At 38.4% G+C, this 27,236-nt stretch overlaps 1 long non-coding RNA gene across 1 annotated transcript in view; it reads left to right on the forward strand.

Annotated features, from left to right (window-relative positions):
• The window catches only part of LOC128934375 (uncharacterized), a 148,575-nt gene extending 121,624 nt beyond the window's left edge, over positions 1-26,951 (forward strand). The window contains exons 3-5 of the long non-coding RNA XR_008482849.1: positions 22,611-22,705; positions 25,128-25,261; positions 25,782-26,951. This is a non-coding gene — a long non-coding RNA (uncharacterized LOC128934375). The remainder of the gene's footprint in view (positions 1-22,610; positions 22,706-25,127; positions 25,262-25,781) is intronic.
• Positions 26,952-27,236: the final 285 nt, after the last annotated feature.

The raw sequence follows: 27,236 nt of genomic DNA on the forward strand, positions 1-27,236 counted from the left end.
TTAGACCTTCTTGTGTTCCTGCTATCATTTAAGAGCCTTACAGAAAGACGGTCTGAAGGCTTTGTCAGGGAAGTGTTATCTCTTTTTTTATCCTCAGCTGCAGTACAAGCACAGAAGGAAGAAATATTTTCCTCCAAAAAGTTTAGTCAAGTGTGTGTGCCCAAAGCAGAAGAACCTTTCTTCCTTCTTGAGGAAATTTAACATAACTTGTTAACTTTGGAATACCTGGAGAAAGAGAAATAATTACGCTACTGTATAATTTCAAGTCTGTCAAAATACCTTCTACCTCCATCAGGATACTGGTGGTCCCTTCTTAGCAACTACCTTCTCTGCTAGAGTTTTTATCATCTTGCTCAATTATTAAGAAATAAACATATGAACGCATAAAATATACCTTAAAAGCTGCTCATATGCCTGCATGAGAAATGTATCCATGAGTTTAAATTTTGAGCACCTCTGGAGTGTGCAAAGTCTATCTGAATTGACCTTTGAAGCTTTTGCATTGCAAAGAGCAAAGGGGACGAAATTCTTTGAACAGATGGTTATAACTTGTTCATCTAAGTCTTTCAAAGGCTACTGGACTGCCAAAAAGGGCATTTTATCCACTGAGGTAGGCAAATATGTATAGGGAAAGTTAATCACACAATGTCGATAAAATGGGGAGAAATTCATGCAATAAGATTACACTTTATCTCAATTTTATTGAAATTAAATGGAAAGTTTTTTGGGTGTGAAAAGAAGAGACACAATGATCCTAAAACAGTTTTAAAGTAGAAAGAGGCAGAAATTCCCTAGCTACAAAGCACAAGCCATTCACTTTTTGTCTAGAACAGGAAAGAAGAACCAAAAGCTGGATAAATCTGTGTCTTGTTCATACTTCATTGCATCTTCCTTTGAAGTCATGGCTTTGATCACTCTTCACAGGACAGTGGACCAAATGGGTTTCCAATGTGAACTGAGCATTCCTGTGATATTGAATGCTACAGGATTCCTCTATGCTAGAAGACTTCAGCATAGGGGACAAAATTGTGGGCACTTCAGGAAAGAACAGATATCCTAGATCATTTCCCTCTTTCTCCATGTACTCTTTTTCTTAGCTGTTGTTCTTTCTCTATACTATTTTTGTTGTGAATAGTTCTTTATTTATCTTTACCGCCCAGGCACGCAGCCTCACAGAAAAGTTTATGATACTGCTGAGTACAGAATGATAGAAAGTTGGTCAGAGGGGAGTGAACAACACATAAACAAACAGCCATAGCTCAGCCTGATTTCAGCCCTAGATCTGCAGCAGTACAGATCACCCTCTGGTTTTTTCTCCAGCCTACCCTACTACAATATGTTACATATTGTGGTAATTGAAGGCTTTATTCAGAACGCAGCTGTGCCAGGATAAGGATTCTCATGGAAGAGCTTAGGACAAAATTTTATTATTACTTCTCCAACCTTACATTAACAGAAAATCAAGATCTGCAGAGCAGGATGAATGAGGTCCAATGACCTTTTGCTGAATATAAAGTGCAAGAATGTTAGTGTTATCCTGTGAACTGTCTGATAATTTAACACTGTTCTGTTTGGTATCTGCCTGTACATACACATATATGTACTTTTTATTTTTACTCTGAATCTTACTTAAGTTGAAAAAATTGCCTTCCCCACTGGAATGAGTACTATCAATGTATTTCGTGCCATTGAAATAGAGTGAAGTCCAGTGAGGTAGTGCCTCACTCTTTATGACAGCTTTTCGTGGCCCAAAATCAGTTGATCTAAGTTCTTCATCTAAGTTGATCTAAGTTCAGCAACGTTTGTTCAATTCTTGTCATGCCATCATAGAGATGTTGATCAGATCAATAGAAAACAATTTATAAAAGTAACCTTTTCCACACTAGAAAACCATCAGTTTCCTTTTTGGAAAGGGAAACATACTTACTGAAAATTTTCATACTCTTTTAATCTCAAATGACTTTACAGCTAAAATATTTGTTTCACAAAAAAAAAAAATAAAATCCAGGGAAAAAAAAGCCCCAGCCCTACTTGCTCTTTATCTTCATTTCTCTCTCTCTCTTTGCTTTTTTAGGATTTATTTATTGTTTGTCAAGGAAAGCAACATACTAACAGTATACATACTTTTATACACTTTTTTTTCGCTCTTCATTTTCCACTGATTTCTCAACCGTACTCAATGAAACTCTAGCTTGTAAAGTCATAGCATGCAAAAGTAAAGGAATCTGTTGGAAGAACTGTACAATTACCAAGACGGTTCAAGAGTCTTTTCTCACTTCTTGGACATGGATATTTGCATAATACTGTATATTTTCTATTATCAAATCACAGGATTTTTTAACTCCACTGTTCTTGGGTACAGTCCTGAAATCCAGCCAGAAAGATCCACTGTTTTAGTAACTACTACCTTGCACATTAAGTGATACAGGATGACCAGGTGTCAGGTAGTCCATGGTCCACTCTAGTAGCTCTCAGTGTCCTGGGTAAATTTCAGTTTTCCAATATTTATTTCACTGGCAAGTGCCTCTAGCTGCCTGAAAGACTGCCTCTCACACTGCTAGATTTCTCTGCTGTAGAAACTAAATCTAGTGAAACACAACTTTCTGGGATCAGAGCCAGGTCACTCTCAGTTCAGTGGCCTTATCTTTGAATTTACAATTAGGGGCTCATGCATGTCTCCTTTCATGAGAGGCAAACCTCATTCTTCCAGTGATCCATCCCCTCAAATATCGAACTGGTGCTACCAGTAGACTGCATCTTGCACACATGATGAGATTTTGCTGGCAAAAATTGCTGTAGAGTTTTATTCCTCCTTGACTGAATATCTGTCACTTCCAAACTGATGTTAATTGATGCCTCCTTGCTATGGTGGTAGGAGTTTCAGAACAGATGTTAATACAGCAATGAGTGTGTTAAGGAAATTTAAAATATAAAAAGACTGACTTGTGCTTACAGTCTATATATACTACCGGAGATTTATTGAAAAACAAAATAAAGGATATACTTAGCTGCTGTGGGTGGGATCTGAAATTAATACATTCTCTGCATTTTTCAAACTAAGTCTGCATGAATAAACCTAATTCTCTTCCTCCTTAAGTAGTATTTTAAATGCACCCCATATCTTTTTCCTTCACCAGGTAAGCATCTGGAATAACAGACCTTACTGATACACAATCTAGCACTAGCATCTAGCATGAGAGGTAAAAGTCAGCTGAACTTAGAAAATGTTGCTGTTAAATAATTACACACTGTCTTTAAATTATGGTTTGCTGTTTCTGAAAATGGCTGTATCATCCATCAAAGTATACTGTAAGCTTTTTAAATAGATATATCATGTAGATGTATTTTTTAAGATCACATATAAATGCATTTCTTTTTACTTTGTATTCATATTTAATTCTAACTCCATTATTTGAGATTCAAGATGGGATACATGTAATATGAAGCTTTTATTCTGCCCTGTAAGTTATACAGTATAGTTTAATATTAAGATTTTACTAGACAGTTACACAGTACTCAGTTTTAATATGGAATACTTCATCATGTTCATTATCACCTATTTAGACTCATGTAAACTGACACTCCTGAAATAAGCAAGCTTTAAAATGTTAATATAAATGTTATGACTCTTTTAATTGCAATAGACATCTCATTAAGTAATTTAATACCAGTGGGACCTCTTACCAATACACAAAAAAACATACTTAGCCCAGCTTTTACATACAGCACAATATGACAGATAAATTTTTTTTCCACAGTGATGCTCATCAGCTTTCTCTTTGCTATCCATATCCTGAGTGGGAACGTCTTGGCAGCAAGCTGCCTTGATGGGCTGGATTAGCTGGTTTAAACCAGAGCACCTTTGGTAAGCCTGTACCTGTCTGCTCGGGATTAACCAGCAGGACACATCAGAAGCAGCATCAGAGAGAGAGCTACCTAGACTATGGCCATGGTGGAATTAGTTCTTCACCTAGGTGGAGAGAAAAACATGCATGACATTTCCATTAGCCTAGAAGGCAGAAACATCTGGTTACTTGGTTCAGCTCATCAGCAGGAGAGCCTGTAGTTGATTAGCCCTTCTCTCAGTAGTAGGCGTTACTACAGTCAGTGGGAATTACTAAACATGGTTTCAGGGGACCGACATTAATTTGGCTTGCCAAAATAATATGCAATTTTTTAAGGAGTTTGTGTTAATTAGTTGTATAATTTGATGTGATGTCATTGGTTTTGCACAAAGAAAAGCAGAACAGGGTTTGCTATTACAAGCTGCTGTAGGAGAATCAAGAGGTGACACTTAAACAGCTCACAGTGTGAATTTGCAGTGGTGAAAGGCCTTAGTTCATGATCTAATTATACAATGGGATTCCCTTTCTCAAAAGCTAAAAGCCTTTTGATTCTTTTTTATCTTCTAAGATACTTTATTTTGGTACTTTTAATTCCTTGCAGCTATTATTTCACTACAGATTAAGTCACTTTGGATATCCTATTTTGGCCTGTTTTGTATAATATTCCGCTTTTACATGAAAAGAAATATGTAAAATTTTGAAAGTTAGCAATTTACAGTTTATATAATTCCTAACTGAATCTCTCTGCCTGCCTTCTGCTGTCCTTTCACTAACTCCTTCTCAACTATTATTGGCAATTTAGGCTTCTTTGCTACCTGTGGAATGGTAATCAGTGGTAGCACTGATGTCAGAATTACAGTTTCTGCCAGGATAACTGTGTAGCCTGGGAACTTACGAGACGAAACACACACGAGGTACTCAACATCCTCTCATTAAAAGCGTTTGCTGCCTGATGGCTGTTGAAAAAATTTAGCACTGCACTGAAAAGTATCTGCTGAGGACTCTGGCTGAATGAGAGGGTTGTTTAAGATTTTTCCTCAGGATTTGCTGAGTATGGGAGTAGGCAACCAAAGCAATTCTCAGAAATAGTATACCCGTCCACCTTTCTCTGTTCTTCTCAACTTTCTTGCCTATTTGGACGGCAGATTCTTTGGGCTGGTGGCTATTTCTTTCTAAGTGCTTGTACAGTGCTCTGCACACAAGGTTGCCAGTCTTGGCAGTGGCCTCCAGGCACAGCTCTCTTAGACATGCCAGTTAATTAACTCACAGCTCTCTCCCATTATCTGCCACCCCCACCTAACATTTTAAAATTTCATGTCACCTCCACTAGCAGCAAGAGGCAGGAGTTTATTTATCACTATTTCCACAGGGAAGGAAGTCTGGAACATACAGTAAGCAGTATATACACTACTGAAATTTAGCTACATGCTTATTCAGGAGATTTCTCCTTAAGCTGTTTGTCTTGTTAATGGCTACTGCTTCAGACCACCCTTGGAGTGAGACTGTCTCCCTCCATGAACTACCAAAATTAAGGCAGCATGGACCCACCTCAGGATATCCATTTCAATTCTTCTGCAAGAAAACCCCATGCTTGAAAGCCTGTCTCCACCGAGGATGGCTCAGAGAAACTTATTTGCATGCTGCTTGAGAGAGTCCTCTGTGGTCTGGGGTTTCACACAAATCTGCTGGGCAATGGAGAACCTTCTCACACTTTGCTGAAAGTCTGCCTGAACCTTGCATGCTGATGTCCAGGCTTCTCAGAGATTTTCATAAATCTCAGACTCAGAGTTGCCTGAAATCTCATACAACTGCAGTTTCCTATGATACGAGGTTCCCTTATAAATATTTCACAGAGCTCTCTTCAAATTTCTAAAAAGAGGCACAGCATAGTTCATGGGATGTTCTGTTCAATACCTAATCCCTGTGGAAAAGCCCTGTAGTTTAGGTATGACTTCATGTAATAAAGCAAGTCCACCAAACACAAAAGAGAAAAGAGTTCTAATGGAATCTTTGTACCATCAAGGCTTGGGAGATATGACCTTAGTACTGGTGGGAAGTGTTTAAAAGCCTGAAAATGATTGGTGTCAAAGGAGGAATGCACAGTATGTAGTGGAGTGGAGTTGGTATTACATATACATAAGGGGCAAGTGTGCTGGTGCAGAAGGGTGCATTGAGCAGTTCTAGTAAGAGAAAAGTGGGAAGAAAAAGCCCAAACATTTCATTGGCACAGACCAGGACTGAGGATGCCTGGAGAGCCTCCAGGTAATTTCTATTAGGTGCAGCAAGAGTGATGGCATCCATCAGGGTGACTGTCTGTGCAAAGCTCAGCTCTCTGTCATGGGATCCCCTGAACCCTTTATGGATTGTAGACTTAAAATGCTCTTATTGCTTGCTATTTATTTTCTATTTGAATATCAGTTATTACTGAAGCCATGAAGGTTTGTTTACCTTGAGCAGTCAGTAATTTGTAGTTACTCCTCAGCATCTTTAAACACTACCTGCAGTACTGACTGGTGTTACCTGTTTCTGAAATTGCCTCAGTTACCTGCATATTTGACTGTCATTGCCTGTCTTAGGCCTAGGTTTCAAGCTTATGGAGAATGAATGTCTGCATTGCCAAATTCTGTATATTCAAACTTTTTGCAGAATGAGTTTCTGTATTTTGTTCTGTATTTTCAACCCATCTATCACAGTGATGTCCATAATGGGGAGTACCAGGAAGTACAGTAAGGTGAATACTAAGATTGATAGGAAAGAATTAATGCAACCAAAAAAAAACCTGCCAAAAAATAAATGTTTCATTTTGTCCACTGAGGTCATTTCATTTAAAAGGATGTTGCAAGATCAATGTTTTAATCACTTCATGTAAGCCTCTCAGAAACAATGCAGTAAACAGACATGGAAAATTCTTCATAATTATCAACTCCTGTGCTATATATGGGTAAATATGTCTTACATAAGAAAGATATCTCCATCAATACATTATTCATTAACAAATGCAAAATGAACACTTCTTTGAGTAAACATATTATTTTTACGTCAGGTTGACTTTTAAAGTCTTATAGTACAAATACAGAATTATTTCTATTGGTGTAGAAAAGTTATATTTTCACTTATTTAATGAAAGGTGGTAGTAATTGATGTAAAACCAAGGCAGCAGTACCATACTAATAACCAGGACAGGTTAAGCCAGCCTATATAAATCTATATTAATTTTAAATTAATTATGAGAGTGGTAGATTGATCAATTGAATATGAAGAAAAATTTTCAGATTTTGATTAAATACAGAAGAAGAAATGGATATAGAGATAAATCATTAATTTCCTTTCTTAGAAAAACTGCCTTCTCTTTCTTTCCACTTCTCCTGCCTTCTTCACTTCCCCAAGTGATATTGGAAGGGCTTAGGCCAGGAAATTTTCCTACTTTGTGATTCATTACAGAAGTAGCCTGAGAACAATTGCTGAATGAATGCATTTTAAATCCATCAGTGGCATCAGTACTAAAGGAGATACAGAAAAGACATCTGAGCCTTACCTAGAAAAGTCCTTCAAGGCTGAAATTTTTTGGACGCCTGTATATACTGAGGCATCCCCATATGAGCTTTTGGACTCATGAAATGCCAAAACACTATTTTTATTTGTGCCAGTGAAAAGCTTAGAGGCTGTTGTACTATTATTTTTGTTCCTGTTACTCAGATATATTTTCCCTGTGAAGCACATTACAACTTGGGAGTGCCCAGTCCTGTGAAAGGTAAATTAGTTCAGAGGCACGTAAGCCAAATTCCTCACAGCACAAGTCACAAGGAAATCTAGTCAAAGTAAATGTACTGACACTAGACAACAGTTGCTGTAAATATGTAGATGCCTTTTCTTTATAACTGATGATTTTAAGATGCTCTTCACCTTTTGAAACAGGGCTGAAATCTTCATTCTTCATCTCACTTCCAGAATTGATGAATCTAATTTTTCAGTCAGTATAGATTCAAAAATCAGTTTGAATGGATATCACGTATCATTAATAAAAAAGAAATACACAATTAAAGCTCTAAAACTATCCATTGTTAAATAAGCCATATATTAACATTTGAAAATGAATTCCCATTCACACATTCACATTCACTTGAAAATTCCTTTATTAAATGTTTAGCCACAGATTTTTTTCCTGAAACCCCTTAATATTGGAGTGCTTTACCTAAATTATTTCTGAAGTTTTGTTCAATCACTCACCAGTGGTTGGATCTTGAAACAAACTACAGAACAACATAATGTAATGGCTTCTGACTTATGGACTTATCAATGTCACATGTTAAGTGGTTTAATTGAGAATCTGTAAAATGTCAAAACAGAGCAACAGTAGTGGACAATATAATTAGACTGCATCACAAGGTGTTCATGGAAGGGAGGGAAAATGGTCCATTCGACCTTAATTTTCGTATTCTTGACTTCTAAGTACCAATGCTGTCTCATCTAGGAGAGGCCAAACATAGAACTCATATGGAACTGTGCAGCAAGATCGTCAAATTATGCAGTTAAGTAATACACTTTAAAAGCTTTTTTAATAAAGGTTTAAGAGTAATGAGGCAACAGGGCTTTGGTGTAAGATATTTCATTATGAAACTCAGTTACACAGCAAAACTATTGGTTTTCCCTTGTTGCCTTCCAAGAAAATGCTGTGATTTTCCAAAAGAAATTACGCTCAATTAAAACCTACTGCCATCAAGGCTTGCTAGCTGCGTGCTTCTCCACTGGAAACATACAACAAAGATGGCAGGCAAATTAGCACAGCAAACCACCAGCAGGGATTTTAGTATTAGACTGGGTAGAATCCCAAACTCTACATTTACCTCTAACCTTCCTTCTCGTGGGAGTAGCCTCACAACCTTCCCTATAGGTGCTCCTGAGCCATTTGTTTACACGCAAAATGATGATGATATTACCAACTTCCCCTATTCCTTAGTCTGTTTTCTTCCCCTCAAGATTCACTTTTTGCCTTTTTCTCTGTGACATTTGCAAAATTGACTGTGAAGGAAGGGTAGCTAGTCCTCAATGGGCTGGTATTCCTCAGTCTGGGTTACCAAGATGCCTAACTAAAAACTGTCTCTGCTATCTCCATGCTTTGTGTAGTCACTTCTGTCTCCTGACTGCAAGATAAATTTACCTCAAGAACACTTTGGGGGGGAATGCTACCTTTTCATTACATGCTTAATATCCAGTATAATGGAACCTGGCTTCTAGTTCAGGCCCTAAAGGCATTTCACAATGCAAATAATAGACAATACTAATAATAAAAAGAAAATTTTCATTACAAGGAACTTGATTAGTTGTCCAAATCCTGAGTAAAAGTGTCTATACCTGTATAAAGTTTTACAATTTTTATTTTGTTTAAATATATTCCCATTTAAGACTAATTCTGTATTCTCACACAGATATATATATATGTATTTCCATATTGCAATGAGTTCCTTTAGTTGTTGTTTGAAATGCATGTCTCAAATTCATGTATCATTCCAAAGTTAAGCTTATGGAGTCTTCACAGATACAATTGTATCTGGTTAACAGACTGTTTGTTAAATGGAAATGGAAATTATCAACTACGTGAATTATTTCTTGCGTTATCCTCGCAAGGCAGTGCTTTGAGTCACATGCTGTTAGACACTCACTGTGACAGGCAGCACTGTTTGCAGGATACCTACAGCTCCCAAAGGTGTCATCATGAGAATTAGAGGTCTCAGCAGTTTTTTCACAGGATGGGATTTAAAGCAATATATACACATCATTTTCTTGTTTGAACATTACCCCTAACAGCATATCCAGATATATTGTCTTTTCTCTCACCACTCACACAGAGATGAAAAAAGCATACAAGAGAAGTCATCACTTGTGGTAGACTAGTTTTGAAGAACAGATTATTCAATCAGTTTGACATCTGCTCTAGGTAGGTAGTACCAATTCTATAGTAACTGCACATGAGCAGGAATATGTTTTCTTTTGGGTTAATTTGCAAAAATTTTCTATGCGCCACAGTGATCCAAATTAATGGTACAGGTTTTTATTTTAGTATTGCCGTTACTGATTTGGTTCAAGTCCTTTTTTGGATGCCATTATGCAGTAAAGGTAACTGTTATAGTAAAAAATTATTTAAGAAAAATCAGTAGAAGAGAGTTTTATGGCAACATAATTGTCCATACACACATAAACAACAGCATGTCAAGAATGTGGATTAGTACCAATTTAACCATTTTTTCATAAATTTATAGACAAATCTGTCCTAGCTAAACTAAATTTTAAGAATAATTTTATAAGATTTGTGTTGTAGCACTTTTTAGAGTAAATGATTCTGTATGAATTGATTCTCCATTCAGTGGCAGTCAGAGATATTGCTTCCACAATTTTACATAGACTGTTTACTTGGAGTATCCTAAATATTTTTTACAGGTAGCTCATGGTTATGGAGGCTATAGCATTTGAACTATTCTCTATTGCTTGTAACCCAGTGCTCTTTTCCTTCTTGAGGGTAAGGCAGAAAGTGGTTCAGTTGGTGAGGAAGTACCATCAAAACAGGGAGATCAGATATTCATAAACCACTACAAAAGCACTAACTTACCTACTATCACCTTGCTGGAAAATTAAATCTGTCTTCCTTTCTGCTTCATCAGTATGTAGCATCTTCAAGGTGCTGATAGCAGACAGCCTGGACATTTTATATTAGAGACAAGTCTTTCATCACAAGAGGGAGAATGCTTCCTTCATCTTCTCTGAGCTTCCTAGCCTTCATCCTCATCATCCTCCCAGAGATAGTCATGGGGTTTTTTTCTTCTACCTCTTCTCCTGTGAACTTGCCCCTCTGTTTCCATTTACCCCCAGATCCCCCTCTCCACAGAGCTGATGAGCTGCATTGTACTCTCCCCCTGTCGCTTCTCCCCCAGCACTTTGCCCATGGCATCTCTCTCCATCCTCTTTCTGAGGACCAGCTTTCCTGAGAGTAGCTTGCCCTGGGGCACTGTCCCTGGGGCTTTTGAAGCATCCTGCCTCTGGCTAGGCAAGATTCCCAGCCAGCCTTGCAGCTTTGCCAACCCCCTGTCACTCCCTGCCACCCTCAGGTCACTGGGTTGGAGCAGCAGGACACAGAGACAGCAGCACTGCATGCCAACGTGTCTGCGCAGGGGATGTCTCCAGGGGTGATGTAACACTGATCCTGCTTGCCTGGGAGGATATCCCACTTTGAGGCATACATCCACACAAGTGCATGCCGTGTTTCCAGCAGAACATCTCCTTAATCAGTGCACTGCTGTTTGCTCCCTCACCCATTGGTGTGTTGACTGTTAGCAGGACTTGGTGCACACACACTGCAAAACCAGCAAGATTACACAGCAATAAGCATGCTAGCACAGATATGAAACAGAGAAACAGATAATGAATGGGAGACTTCAGAAATGAAGGAAGGAAACAAAATCACAGCTGACGTGATAAGTATTTCCAAAATAATAGTAGGGGTCAGTCGGGAATTTTCATCCGTGCTCTCCTATGATTACATGACGGTAAGGAAATACTGCCTGAAAGTAAAAGCTGATCTTTGAAAACTCAATGGAAAAAAAGAAACATTCCCCCTCTCCACTCACAGTGTATAATTAGCTCATGGTAATAATTGCCCTTGTGTGTCACTGAGGCCAAGTACTTTGTAAGATACAGTCAGTACAAAATACTTGTAGTTACCTATTTTGTAAGAGGGATACTAATGGCAAGCTTCATGCTTTAGGTCAGTCTCTGTTAAAGACAAGGAGGAGACTTGATACACTGGCTCTTTCAGAGAGATTGAATGTTAGACCATAGAGACTTATTGTCTGACGCTGTATGGCAATTTCTACTGTAAGGAAAGCAAGGAGGATATAGAAGGCTGGAGATTCAAGAGGAAACATGTAAGGAGTGGGGGAGAAGGTCCATTGTAATAAAATGAGAATAAAATTATGGTAAAGAAAAAGGTTTAGCTGATGTTTAGGTAAACTCTCTCTTACTTTAATTCTGTTTCTTTTACTTGTATTCTGTTTCTGCAGTGCTCTACAGAGGTTTTATTAAAGACTATATATTTATCTTTGTTTTGTAGAGACATACTTTTGAGAATCTTATTATTTGACTTGGAAGCTAACTCCAGTGTTTACCTAGATGATTATCAATATTCAGTAAGTTTGACTTTGATCCCAGTTCCATTTAAGGTTATATTGATTTATTCCTACAATTAATTAATCCTAAAAAGAAATGTCCAGCAACTAGCAATTTGTGAAGACCAAATACCATGTGCTGCTACATTTGGAGAAAGTACATATAATAAAGCCCACTACTTGTGCACCAGCTGTAACAAAAGGAAATTTTAAATTTTTGGTTTTTAATCATCATTGGAGAAATATGACTCAAAGGTATTTAATTAACAGATAAAGTGGTAGAGATAGTATAAGGCTGACTGACCATTTTGGACATAAAGTTAAACATTTGCTGGGATTTGAACAACTTTTCTTTGATTTTGATCCTCGTGTGTCTCAAGGTTCCTTTACCCCTGCCAGCCAGCCTCCAAGAAAGAAAGAACTGATTTAGTCCAAAACACTAAGGCAAAGTTAATGTTATGTGCATTACTGACCCATCTTAAACTGTAACTGGTGGTAGTTTTGCCTGAAAATCTGAACAAAATGTCACAAAGTGGATGAGTGTCATTGCATAGTATGCATTTGAAGCAGAGCTATTCTGATTCATGTTTTAAAGTTACTCATTTCCAATATTTTCTGTACTGCCCATAGACCAAGGGAACTTGATATCTTTCAAAAATTCCTCCTTTAAAAAAATACAGGCTGGAAACAGAATTCCTCCCCAGGAATCAAAAGTATTGACTGTAACAACAGTATGTCCACTCATCAAAGTAGTGCTCTGGTTTTCAGTTTAACTGGTAGCTTGTTGTTTTGAGTAGGGAGTGCCAGTGAAACCTTAAAACATGGAAAATCTAGTCTGGGACAGAAATATTCCATGCACATATCCATATCATTGAGTTACTTTAATGTTTCTAAGTTTTGTCAGTGATAATGCAAAACAGTAATTGCAACATAAACAAGAGCAAATGTATCTTTATTTGGGTTATTCAGCTTTCTATCCTACTGTTTTCTCCTTCATATTAGCCGCTATTCCATGCCCCAGGGCTCCTTACCATCTCCTCATTAAGGCATGCACCTTCTTGTGGCTCCCTATCAGCCTCCTGCACTGCAACAATTAACCCATTATAGTACCAAGTACACAACCATTGCAGCATTTATTCAGATTCATAATGTGCTCTCATTGCATGCCAGGTTTTAAATTTAATTTTGAAGGAAACAAGAGATGTGTTGAAACATGTCAGATTTTCCCAAAAATGGATCATATCATAAATAAACAGGTTTTTCTAAAGAAAGAAAATGCAATAGATCTCGTTCCTCTGGTATCCATAAAGCATATTATCATAATTGGAGGGGGAGGGTTATTATTTAAACTGGAGAAAGGGGACATCAGTTGGAAGAACTGAGGGGAACTGATTGGAGAAGAGGTGGCTGCAGGTTGTACTGAAAATAGGTCTACTGGGATAGACAGAGATCAGTAATCGGGTCCTACATGTACTGCTTTTATTATTAATCCTTTTGTAGGGTCCTATTTTCATTAGCACCCACACTGCAGCAAAGGGAGTATATGCAAGTGAAATTTTCTGATTACACAAAGCTAGGAAAAAATACCAATAGTATCTTGTAGTGCAAGGAGAGAAAAGGGAAGAAAAGGAGTGGTATGTGACAAGGTGAAATCTGAGAGAGTAGCCTCAAGATGGTACACTTCAGAAAACAAATAATGGAGCAGTGGGTTTAGGCACATGGTTTGGGTGGGTAGCATTCCTTCAGCAGCAGGTGATCGTGCCTTAGGTATGTTTTGCCTATATAAAAAAAAAAAAAGGTTTGACAAGGGAGAGTGGGAAGGGAAGTGGTGGATTTTTTTCCTAATTTTCATTGGATGATATTTCTCTGACAGAGTACAGGCAGACAGAGAACAACTTGGGTGACCCATTTTATTTCATCCATGTTCAACACAATCATTTCAAACTGGAACATGCACCAAAAAGGTGCACTGGTAGGAGGAGGAAGGGCTATCTGACATGGCAAATTAAAAGTGTCTTACTTGTTTACACAGACAAAACAAAGGCTGAAAGGAAACATAACTGCTTTCAATAAATATACAAAGAGGGAGAAGAGCTATTTAAAGGATGATGTTGACATAAGAACAAATGGTTATAAAATGGCCATGAATAAACTCCAACAGGAAATTAGGAGGAAGCAACGAAATGATATCCTGGAGCAGCCCTCCAACAGGAGCAGGGGAAGCAAGAAACTTCACTGGTTACAGCATGAAACTTGAGCACTTCATGAAACAAATTGTGTGATGTGCAGTTGACAGCAAAATCTGGGGTTTGAACTTGATGCAGGAGGCCTTTTAAATCCTATTTCCTATGTTTCCAGAGGAAGCTGATTTAAATCTTCAGCAAGAGACGTCTTAGATGCTGATAACATTAATTAATACCTTACACTCCAGTAATAACCTTCCATCTAAAGGCCACAAAAAACATTGAACACACGTGGGAATAAAACATCTAAATATCCACCTGTGTTGTTTCTGTTGTTTTGCAGCCGGGAAATTGTGATGCCCTGAGCAACTCTTTTGGATCACTTGGAAAACTCTGTAAAAATGAAGAATAGACCTCACAGATCTCCTAATTTTAAGAATAAACCTGTAGTTTTAAAAATTGTCATTGTGTTTCCAAGGCTTTTTAATTCCAGAAAATGTATGAATTGTATACAATTGCTTGTACAAAGCTATAAGCCATATGCTGTTTAGCTTAAAATGTCAATGAGCGAGTCAGCAACAACAAGAAAATGAAGGTGTTTGTAAATGTTGCATTTAAAAAGCATTTAGAAAAATGAGAGCAGTCCTCCAAAGATGTGCGCATCTTCAAAATCAGAACAATGCAGTATTTCACAGCCATTAAATAACGTGTCACGTAGCTGCAAACAAGAATCATATAGCTTGAAAAAATGTTGTTTTCCTCTTGGGGAGTTGGAACAGAACCAGTTCCGTGTGTGTTAATCCCCACTCTGACTTCCACCGGGAAAGGTGCCAGGGGTGGCGAGGGATAGAGAGCAGTCGTTCCCTGGCTCTGCTCCCTGCCCTGGAGCCCTCCCCTCCCAAACCTGCAGAGCCCCAGCTGTGCTTGCGGGCATTCAAACAGGCACACAGAGGAGACTGAACACACTGATTTGGCTCTTTTCTGAGGACTCAAAATCCTCTGTCTTATCCCTACTCTTTCACTTCCATCACATAGAAGTAAGTCCTTAAGTCCGTCTGATTTCTTACTTTCACTATGCTGATCACTAAATAGTGAAGTGCTGCGTACAGAGATGCATTCAGAGGAGGAGCTCATTCACACAATTCCCACCTACCCACGTGCTCCTGCCTCTTTCACTGTCATGTCAGATGCCAGGTATGGTCCTGAAACACAGCAGTAGGCCAACATGTGTAGCTGAGTACAGAATCTGGCAGCAGTGGTGTGTAGACCCTGTTAAAAGCAGGTGCTTGAAACAAGACTGAGTGCATTCTCAGGGTAAACCAGCTCTGGGGATGAAGATTTAATAAATTTGGGATGGCAAGCAGCGTTGTGCTGGGTGCAGGGATGGAAGGGAAAGGTACACACCAAGAATTTGTCAGGCATCTGAAAGTGTCCATTTCAAGAATGTCAATTATTTTCTAAGTGACGCCTCTTTAACTGGGAAGATATGACTGTGTAGAGGATTGATAGTTACACTGCCCCCATCCTTCACATGTTGCTGGTTCTTCTGGGCCATAATCTCTCCAATGGGTAGGACATAGAGCCTTATTTTCCCAAAACTCCAGACAATGATACCATGATCCTTGTAATAACATACAAATAATAAAAAATAATAAGAATTCCTATATGCAAAAAGTCCAGATTCTGCCCACAAAAATATATGCTCTGTTTAAGTCAAAGAAAATTGCATGTGTGTAGCTGAGCTCAGAAGCTGGCAAGGAGCCCACTTGTAACTAAGTCATGCATGTGAGGACAAAATAGATCCCATTGTCTCTTGATAGCTTTTTAATTTTTCTTTGTTTTTTTCTAGGACATGAATTACCTAAACTGAAAACCAGAATTTTTATCCAACGTAATGTGTCTCTGCCTGTCAGAGACACATCATATTGGATAAATTTTATTTCTTTTTAGATCAATTACCACTTTAAAGACTGCTCAGAGGAAATAATTTGTGTCAACAATCTCTTCCTATAGACCTACCCAAAGAAAGTTTAATCTGTTGTGGATGATGCCTAGAGCAGTCTCTGATCAAGTTCTGCCACGATTCATTTAGTCCAGAACAAGGGGTAAAGGGTTTCCTCCTTTGAGTTCTCCCACAACTTTTTCAAGGCCACACTTTTCCACTAGAAAAGCGACCCATAGGGACTAGAAGATACAGTGGAAAAGTGTCTTTTCTGACTTTCCTCAGAGTACAATACAGTTTTACTGGTCTTCCCTTGGTTCCTGCCATTGCCCCTCATTAAGGGCCTTCTAAAGAGCAAAGCCAAATATAAAAATTATATGGTTTCCAAGCACATGACCTTTCAAGCCGTTTTTCGGCAGAGTTTTAGAACAGTGGTGCCAATTTCTCCCTTTTTACTTACATCATTTTCTACCTGTCTTCCCAGATCTTTGCAAAAACTCATAGAGAAAAAGAGTGACAGGAAGTTTTTTTCCTACTTCACTGGAGAAAGATGATAGCCTGAAAAGGACCTTTAGCCTAAAATCTCTTTTGGCTGCTGTTCCTGACCTGGAACACACTGGGAACACATCTCAGAACAACATTTTTAGAAAGATCTGTGCACATTTTTTATTTGAGAATTTGCCTTGGTTCCAGATAGGGCTCCTGATATATAAACAGGAGAAAACTAGAAATCTTGAGGAGTGTCCACCTGGCTGAAGCAACCTGGGACCAAACAAACTCAACAGCCAGTCTTCCAGTCCCCATCCCCATTTCCTTCTCTCCCAGCCTCACCATCCATCTGAGACAGCTCCATTCAATGGGTAGAACTGTGCCGCAGGAAATAAATCCCAACTTGTGTTAACAGTCCTTATCTGTCCACTCTCTCACATCCAAAATCCCTATATCAAAGGCAGAGGTGTCTTCATTTTATGTTCCAAGTAGCTCAGGTGGAAGACAAAAACTTGATAAAAAGACGAGAAGGTTAACAGAAATCCACAGAAATAGAAAAACTGATGGTGAGCTGATAATGATGACTTAAAGGTACTTTACCTGCATCTAATTATTCTGTGGGGAGAAGGAACCAACGTAAGAGCTGTTGTTTTCTTATTATTTTCAGCTTCAGCATTCATTAATGCATATTGGAGGGCTCAGATGTAACCATGTTAGTGTTTAGGAGATGCATTTCACTGTGAACTTGTGGGAAGTCTTCAGCTTGAAGACACTGGAATATTTTGTCTTGAAATGGTCTGTGGGATTTTAGTTGGTTTTCTTTTTCAAGAGCGATAGGATTTAAATAATTTGGTGGTCTCCCGTCTTTTTCAGTCAGAAGTTCCACGCAAGCTGTCTACTCTTTTCCTCTCATCCTCTCCCTCCTTTTCCCTCACAGAAGATTTTGCTAGGCATGTACATCCATTTCAGAATCTAATCGTAGACAACTTAAATTTTTCCAACGTTACCCACATTAGTAATTGCAAAATAATAAACATGACAAAATTCAGATTAATAGGGCATCCTGCGCAACTGGGATGGCGGGGAGAGCCCTCTGGAATTCTAAGAGTAATAGGTCTGTGTTTATTTCTCAACCGATGGCATAATGTGACTGATTTACAAGAGTTTAACTCAAGTGTTAATCTGACAGTGACGAAGAGCTTCTCAGTGGCAGAATCACTTACACTATCATATTAGTTGCCTCCTCTATTAAAGCAGTATGGTCGATAATTGGAATGCTTTTATGTCTAGTGGTTCTGACAAGGCTCTCTTTAGGTCACATATGGGCGGTCTGGCTTGCTGCACAGCTGAACGGTGGCAAATGATTTAAACTGAGAAAGTATTGTTCTCCTTGTACTATGGAGCAAGGGCAGTTCAAGGAAAGTAAGGCTCTGCACCGGCTACCTGCTGGTGTGTAGTAAAATAAGATGGACATGATACTGGGTTGGGAGTACAATTAAATCTATTTTGCACCAATGTGTTGGTGGACAGATGAGTTTCCACATGGCAGAGCTTTATGATCTTTAAGGTAGACTGAACTAATAGATTGGTGTGGAGCGCACTGAAGTTACTAAGGATGAGAAAGCAAGCAGCAGTACATTTGAACTACAGGTTTCTCATATGCTCCACGTCATGCTGAGTTTTTATAGCTCCTGGCTTTCAAAAAGCCTGTTTCAAAGAGGTTTGCGCTAGACTGGGCATGCAGTTTTGCTCTGCAGATATTGTCGCTACCGATTTAGTGGAATGCAATTAGGAAGCCTAAATTAAGTGGTAATGGAGAACCAGCTCTTGAAACTGGGGTTTCCACGGCAACCACTGCTTACAATACAGCCTTCAGTTAGTTTTCCCACTTTATCTGCAAAATGCACAATTGAGCTTTAAAACAGCTTTGTGCTGAAAAGCGCACTGTAAACAACTGTTTGCAATGAGAGTTTTACACTGTCTTTAAATACAACAAGCTATCAAATAAAATTTATTTGTCCACACTAATAAAAAAAAAATTAAAAATTCACACAGTACAAAAAGCATTAAAGAGTCCAGAAACTTATTATTCATTCTGGAAATGGATATATCATAAAAAAATTCAAGATCTTATGGGTCCTCAGTCTGTCTTTTAAGTCTTATCATTATTCCTCAATTTTAAGACACATAATCCCATATCTCTCAGTAGTGAGAAGAACTGAGCATTTTGGTACAAATACTACATTTATCGCAATAGTAACACTATATGGTTATAAAGCACTTTTTGTCTAATATGAACTAATAAATGTGCATTTTCATCAGACTTCCTTTAACATCTAGCAATCTTTTGCAATTTCTTTTTCCTCTTTATAATACAATATTATACCCTCCACAAATGTTCTTATTTTATGGCAAAGTAATGCTATGCCATTTCTGAAATGCTTAACATTCTTGATTGCTTTAGAATCATAGCCCAACTTTTGCATCTTGTCAGAGGCAACCACAGGTGATTAAATACGCACAAAATGCAGGAAAGTGGAAAGGATGATGTTAAGGTCTTAGATGTAAATTATATTGACCACCCTTTTCATGATAACCCCATCAAAATTAATTTCTAAGCTGAAATTATCAATTTGCAAGCAACCATTCTTCTCTGTTGTACAATTGCAAGTCTTGGATTAGTACTGTCAAGTAATTGGTAAGAGTTGAGACCCTGGCAGTTTTTAATTTTTCTTTTTTTCTTTTTTCCCCTTCTTATATGTCTTTGTTTTAATTAAGATAAAAATCTCAGAGAAGTCATTGTCCAAACTTCCCTGAACTAATTTCACAAGAAATATCACATAATTTTGATTTTTAGTCTATCAGCTGATAAGTACTCTTTCAAGGAAGCATTTTTTGGAAAAAGAGAAAAAAAACACCAGCAAAGGATGCCCAGAGCAAATTAAAACAGACCTAATTTGTGTCTCAGCTGAAGTACAGCAACCCAAGCATCTTGCAGCCTTTCAAGACTGATGCACTTTCTGTGTGTGTGTGTCTGTATGTCTGTGTGTGTGTGTGTTTGTGTGTATTAGCAACCACACTGGGTCAATGCAAAGAGAGAAAAAGGGTGTGGGGGTGAAGGTGGAGGGAAGGGGAGAGAAGGGGGAGGTGTGGGTGCCTTCTCTCAGGAGCCTGTTGGCCAGAGGACTGCATCCTGACATCCACAGTCGTGTATAAATCTGGATTTGATACAGTCTTTGCAGACTTTGAACACGCCAGGCAGGGAAGCTTGCCCTTCACAGTACGGGTGCACTTTCAGATGGGGCTGTGACTATTCTGATCTGCTGGAAAGAGCCTTTTCAGCACTAACCAAAAACAGAGTGAGGATAGCAAGGCTGATTGCGAAGTTCACATCTCCTCTGCTGTGTGCCAGTGCTAATGGGAGTTTCTCCTGTGATGGGTAGGTCATAAAACACACAGCTGCAGAGACTGTGCAGGGTGAACAAATCAAAGAACTCAGTAATAAAAATGATGTGTGTGCCAATATTATTTAATATTAACTTGCGAAAACTGTTGAAGAAACACATCTTTGTCATATATCAGAATTGGCTCTAAAGCTGAATCAACGGATTAATAGGGTTATTTGTAATGATATTGTCCTCGTAAAGACTTTATTATTTAGGAATCAGAGCTGGAAATTGTAATTCCTTTAATGATTTTTCATCACATAAATTAGCCTGCCTCAGCTCCTCCGTCTAGAAGGCAAGAGGAGAGGTTGAGCTGGTCCTCTTCCTCATTCTTACGCAAAATCTGCTCATTTGGATGGATCCCAAATTTTAAAGAAACAAGTTCCTGGAAGAAATGCAGAATGCCAGTGCTCTCAAGACTTTCACAGGGCATCTCGTTTCAACACCGACTGCCTGCATTTTATCGGAGTACTAAAGGACACATTGAAATTATTTTGTTCTGGCACTGGCATGTGTTGTGATGTGTATGCATTCAATTGCACTTGACAAATCTTTGGGGCAAACAAAATGGTCTAATGTAAGGAAATATCTTAACATATTCCAAAATGACATTTTTAGACCAAACATGTGTTCGATTGATTTGCCTTCTCCAGAGATCACTTTTGAACGCAGGCCAGCAGCGAGCGGGGGGGCAGGCTCTCGCTGAAGGCCAGGCGGGTCAGCCGTGCTTCCGCTGGTATTTCCTGCGCGGCACAGTCCCGTACCTAACTGTACAAATAGCTCCACATGGCATCCTGAGAGCGTGCCAGGGAATTTTATGATCGCACGCCAAGTATGGTTGTCAGGTTCCACTCCACTGCTGTGTGTGTATGTGTGTGCTCATATGTGTGTGTGGCTGAAGCTAACTTCAGACTGAGTAATTACCATAATCCAAACAGGGCCTTTACCATCTTATTTGCATTCAGCCAGCAGTGCTGTTTTTATCAGCACCACTACTGAATTGTTGCAAAGTTTTAATTATCTTGACAACTCTCCTTTTTTTTTTTTTTTCCCATTCCTTTTTTTTTTTCTCTCTCCCCTCTTGGGTTGTGTTTGGATTTCAGCAGTCATCCCCCTATGGCAGCAATCACATTTCTGCAATGAGGAAGTTTTCTCACTTTTTCTTCTAGTATTTATAAGCAGCCACAAAGGCTGCTTAGAAGGGGGCATAAATGGAGGGAGGTTGTATTTATTAGTTAATGCCTAATATTTTTTCAGCAAAAGTCACTCCAGATGCCTCTTTTTGAATTGCACTTGAAGCCCTGGTGCAACTTTACACACGTGTGTAAGCTTGCAGAACTGAAAGAAAACCATTTCCTTTGCAGAGAGATACCCCCTTGCATAAATGTTTGCCAAAATAGAGCTTTAGTTGTCATGTTTTCAATATTTCCATAATCTTTTGATTCAGGATTAGTATAAAGTGTATCATGTCAGTTATATTTGCTCTCTCTCAAACACCCTGCATTTTCAGTATTTGAATGCTGTTAGACAAATTCAACCTTGAAATAAGACACCGTCTCCTAGCAGTAAGGGTAATTAAACACTGGAAGAGCTTACCCAGGGAGGAGGTGGACTCACCATAGCTTGGAGTCTTTAAAATGAGATTAGAAATCTTTCTGAAAGACATTGTTTAATCCACCTACTTGGGAAAGGTTCCAGTGCATGTATACAGGGGGTCAGAGGAGAAGATTGCCAAAGCCCCTTTTGACTTCTCAGACCATTGGCCTAGAAATCTGAGTTCAGATATGTTTTGGTTCAACATTTAAAGAGAAACTATAACACCTACGTACAAAAATTGGTTTTTTGGGAACATTAAGACTAAATAGGTTTTAAAACTTTGTTGTCCACTGCAGACAATAATGCTCTGCCTGCTGGGTTTTGCACTACCTTTTGTTTTGCTTTTATAAATAGCTACAAATCACAAAGTTTAATGCAGAATAAAATATTCCAATATGAGATTGCTATGGAGGAATAGAAGGCTTTAAAGCCTAAAGATTCACAAGCAGAACAAATGAAAAAAAGGTTTCTAGTCTGTTGGCATTTCAGGTACAATGGATGTTTAAAAAGAAGCCAAATTAATGTATTTTTCTAACCATAGAATACTATGACTGTATTTGGCATCTCATCTCTTACGAAGTTTATGCATTATCTTGCATATAATAGCCACTAAACAGTGTGGTAGTATTCTGTTCATCTGAAAGATAGACAAATTCTGTTTAACAGTCCTTAGACATTTCTTTTGCTGCATTTTGGCCTCATGAACACCTTATCCTTGTTTTCCCTTTAAAAGGAAAAAAATTAAAGGTAAAAACCATTAGGGATTTCTCTTTAAATCCAGCAATCTATGCATACTACTAAGAATCAATGCTCTGTAAGCTGTCTGGTGTTCTGCAATAAATTCTAGCTTTTATAGACTTTTTCTGGGCCAGGTAGCTGTTAATGCCATAGAAATTGATTATTTGTGGTGTTCTTATCACTGCTTAAAATATCTAATTGCTTTTTCTCCACAGATTTGGATTTGGCTTGCTTGATGCTGGACGATTAATGAAGGAAGCCCTAACTGGACAAATGTTGGTCTCCTGAGACAATGTGTTGTTGATAACAGGTCTGATTTGAGCAAGTCTAGTCAAATTCAATTTTAATAGTATTTAAAGGCACACACAGGACACATACAGCTGAGCTTTCGGCTGGTTTGTCTGTTTTTTAATGTCTGGTGTGTTACCAAAGCTTATTCCCATTAAGTATTAAACTTTGCAAGGCGGTAAAGAAACATACCTGTCAGCTGCAAAGACACAAATTTAGCCTCAGTACAGCAGATTTTGTTCAAAATTTCCCTTTCTTCTTTCATACTTATGCAGACTGGAATATGTAATTCATCACTACATGACTGTTCCAGTGGAGGAATTATTGCACTGTGATTATTTTGAACCCTAAAAATTATTGATTGAAGTAAAGAAGAGACAAGAAGGTATTGCAATCAGTTCTCAATCTAGTGAGGGCAACCTACTTAAAGGCAGCTAATCCTTAGCCTAAAAGCTGTATGCAGTTGCTACTGCTTCTACAGGACTTTTCACATCTCTGTGCCTGTGTCATTTATGTGAAGTTAAGTACAAACCATTTTCCACTGCACTACCAAAATCAAGATAACCACCAAACATCAAGGCACTATCTTATTGAATTGCAGCATTGACTGTGAAATTCAGCTCACAGCTCAATCACAGCTCCAGCTGAGGAGGAAAAAGGTCTCACATGCCACCAGAATTCTGGACTTCAGGATGTCTCCCCTCTCATAAAGTGGAAGCAATGACATCTCAACTCAGTAGGGTCTAGAGCACTTTCCTCCTTCCAAGACTTCCCATTTCTTGGGAGAGGTAAAACCAGGGGGAAGTGGAAGGTGCCTCTGTACATCTTGCACCTCTTCTAACCACAGTGCTAGCCTCTCTTTCTTTGTCACCAAAGAAGTTTATTGAAACAGAGCCTAATGACCAGCTCCCTGCAGGCCTTGCTATGGCACTGCACATTGTTTTAAGCAGCACTTTGAAGAAGTGACTGTGTTTTCTTGTGTGGTGTTTGTTGTCTTTTGTATTCTCTGGAGGGAAAGGTAGAAATCTCAGAGGGGGAAGAAAAACAGATGGGCATGCAAAGTCACGAACACAAGGTCCGTACTCCAGTTCCAGCAATTATCTGTTATCATAACCCTTTTCAGCAAAGTGGCCCCTAGCCAGTTTGGGGCCTGGACTCCTCTCCTCTGGCTGATGTTAACAATATTTGATTCAAATAAATCAATAACCCCGTTGGTATCTCTTGCAGCATTATCATAGTCGCAGCAGTGACGCTGTAAACTGATGTTTTACCTAACAGCCTAAGTACGAGGTTACCCCAGGTCTGTCTCAATTCTCAGAGCAGCCAGACTTGTCACTGCCACCTTGCAGAGACCTCCCCCCCTTAGACACAATGCTCTGAATCAGGGTGTTTCCTCTCTGCATGCCATTCTTTAGGAAAATTTAGGATTTATTAGTCTGGAGAAAACAAGAGACAGACCGTAATTTACTTTTTCTCCTGCTGTGCAGGTGCAGAGTAGTTGCCTGCAATGAGCTCATCCCACAGTGTCTTTTTGTTTATCAGTTTCAGCCAGATTTATGTTAAGATGGACTGTGTACAAACAGCTGGTTTTGTGCACCTATGGATCAATGACTTCTGCGTGTTTTCCAAGCATTTTTGTAAAAAAGGCAGGAATGAAGAAGAAATGTGTATTCCTGTGAGGTGCTTACTTCCCAAAGATGTTTCTCTGTTCAATCCTGCTGTAATTCTCCAGCAAAGCAATGCAGAGTTACACCCCTGAGGGACAGGAGCACTCTTCCTTTTCTCTTGATCAATGTTATATGTAAAAGGCATAGCAAGGAAGCCTGTTTCTCAATATTGTACCTACCTAAGGCTCCTGAAGGTGTGATTAATTGGGAGTAATTAATTAAGCCATGAGTCATGACCTCCTTGTTTTTTCTGTTACATTACTCATGAAAAAGAGGGCAGTCAGTGTAGTTAAATGGTATGAGATAGTAAATTTAGAGGAAATAAAAAGAAATTAGTTGTGTTGCATGTGGTCAACCTGTGGGATTTCCTACTACAGGTGACCATCTGATAAATAGGATTCCTTGATTGAAAAGAATAGCTGTTAATGCTATTACCATAACAGATGGAACCATCACTGTATTTCTGGGACTTCTGGGTGTACTGGGAAGGCAGAAGTGAGTCCTGCTTGGCTAATAAAGTAAGAGCAAATGCACCATGTGCTGGAAGTCAGGCAGGAGTGCTGTTCTCCATGGGCAACAGCACTGCACTATTAGCTTGATCTATGACTTGCCATTTCATGGTTTGGTTGGCTGTTTATTTGTCTGTCTTTTTAATTCCTCTGGAAAATACTGTACTGGCTCCTTCTGTTGACTGAATGACCAGGCTTGGGCAGAAGACATAGCATTCTTCTTCTCTGACCTTTATATCAAAATTGATTAACAATAATTCTTTTGCAGAAAAGGATTGACAGTAAGATGTGGATGTTCGTCTTTAATGAACTCTAGTCACCAAGTGGAAGCTAGCTAAGTTTGATGATGCAATTGACCACCTTCTCAGCAACAGCTGAATATTTGCTCCTCAAAAGAGTAAGGTAATGTTGCATTCATAGACAATAGGAAGAACCACCTATTGCTGTACTTGGATATTTTTTTGTCTGTCATATAATTTCTTGGGACCTCTCTCATTAGGTCCCAAGTGGTAATAGCAGGATTTGCTGGCTAGTATTTATGCAGTCAGAAATGGTAATCAGCAAGAATAAAATTAATAAATAAGAATTAGAGTCTATGTAATCCTGTAAAATATTGAGAAATTTATGTTTATATATTTTAATCTATGTAAAGTAAGAAGTCCACTCATAACTTAATTGGTTTTGTTTGTTATCATGTTTGGCATTTTAGAGAAGAGTTCGCTAGAAGGGTTCTGTTTTATATTGTTCTCACTTTCTAATATAAGACTCTTATTTAAAAGACTCTTTGTTTTCAATTATGAAAATACTTTCCTGATCTCATTAGCCAAAAAAGATGAAGTGCTGTTTTTCCTTTTTATTTGTGACAATACAAATTAAACACACCTATGGCAAACCAATTACTGTGTTTATTCTTTTTATACAGAGCAAGCCTGTTAACTGCAAATGTGAAGAGATGAAGCAAGCAAAACAGAAAAAGTGTGAAGAGCTTTGCTGCCATATCATCCCTGTATCAGATAATTTTAGGATCAATGAATGAACAGGTATGTAAAAGAGACTGCTATTCTACAGAGAAGAGCTATTCCAGAGAAATTAAGGGGGAAAAATTAAAAGGCAGATCAGTACATTGTCACTATATGATGACAACATAAGAGAAAGAACTTCATTTGTCTTCTTTTAAATTTGGATCTTTACAGTGGAAGAGTACTACAGAGAGATCTTGATAATAATATCTTTTATCTTATCAAGTGTTGCCACGGTACCAGTATTTTTGTTTTCTTGTTGGAGTTACTCATGTAAGAGGAACCACTCTGCTGTATAAGTTAAAAGTTCACATTCTGTCCTTCATTTTTGCACTTTACATTATAAGACATTTTGTTTACTATAGAGGTAATAGATATCATCACCTTTGGTTAACCATGAAAATGTTGATTTTCAAATTACTAGAAGTTTTAATTATTCCAATTATAACTTAATACTGCTGCAATGACATTTCACATGCAGAAGTTATATCAGTGAAAATCACTTAGGATAACAGGCAGAAATTAAAATGTTTTCTCTGAATATTCACAGTACACTGGAAATTGGGAGGTTAGGATTTCTCACAGATAAGACCATCCATTGCTGTGTTTCCCTCCAAGGAGTTACATGCTACATTCCCTTCCTCCCTTATACACTAAAGCAAGAGAAGCATTTCCCTCACTAGTGGGGATTCAGTGGTCTTCTTTGTCAGGCACTAGTTTTGGTGGTTTTGGCGCTGTACAAGGCAGAAGATATGGGAGATGTCTGGATTGTCAGCCTCAAGTGGTTACTTTAAATGCCAGAGGTGAAGGAATTCTGGAAAGAGCTGAAAAAATACAAGTAGATTAATTTGCACTTCACAGAAGTTTCTGTTAGACTAGAGACAGAAAGGGACTGAATGAGACAGGAAGGGAAGAAAACATAGAGGCAAAGTAATGGCAAAAATTAAACATTAAATATTTCCTTTAACTGCACTCAGAGATGGGGATTATATTTGACCAAACAACCAAATCCTCCACCACAAGTCAGAGCTAAGGCTAACTCCACTTTTTCATTTCAATACTTTCAACAGAAAGGACCCGGTTATTCTCTGTGTGCTACATAGTGTACTAGCAACACTAATAGACCAAGCAGATGGTTTTGTGGCATTGTATGAGCGGTATAATATTTTACAGTAAATATAAATAGGATACGCACTCACCTTGTTCAAGTTCCCAATGTACTTAAAAATAAATCAAGTAATTTTAACAGAAAAACGTTGACCAACCCTAGCCTAACAGCATTCACAAAATGAGCTGAATAGTGACACAAATCCCACCCATTTACAAAAAAGTCAGTGGTATTACATTGACTTTTACAA

This window comes from Melozone crissalis, unplaced genomic scaffold (genome assembly GCF_028551555.1).
Source record: "Melozone crissalis strain CALT ecotype California unplaced genomic scaffold, PUWL_Pcris_2 ptg000013l_1, whole genome shotgun sequence".
NCBI classification, from domain to species: domain Eukaryota; kingdom Metazoa; phylum Chordata; class Aves; order Passeriformes; family Passerellidae; genus Melozone; species Melozone crissalis.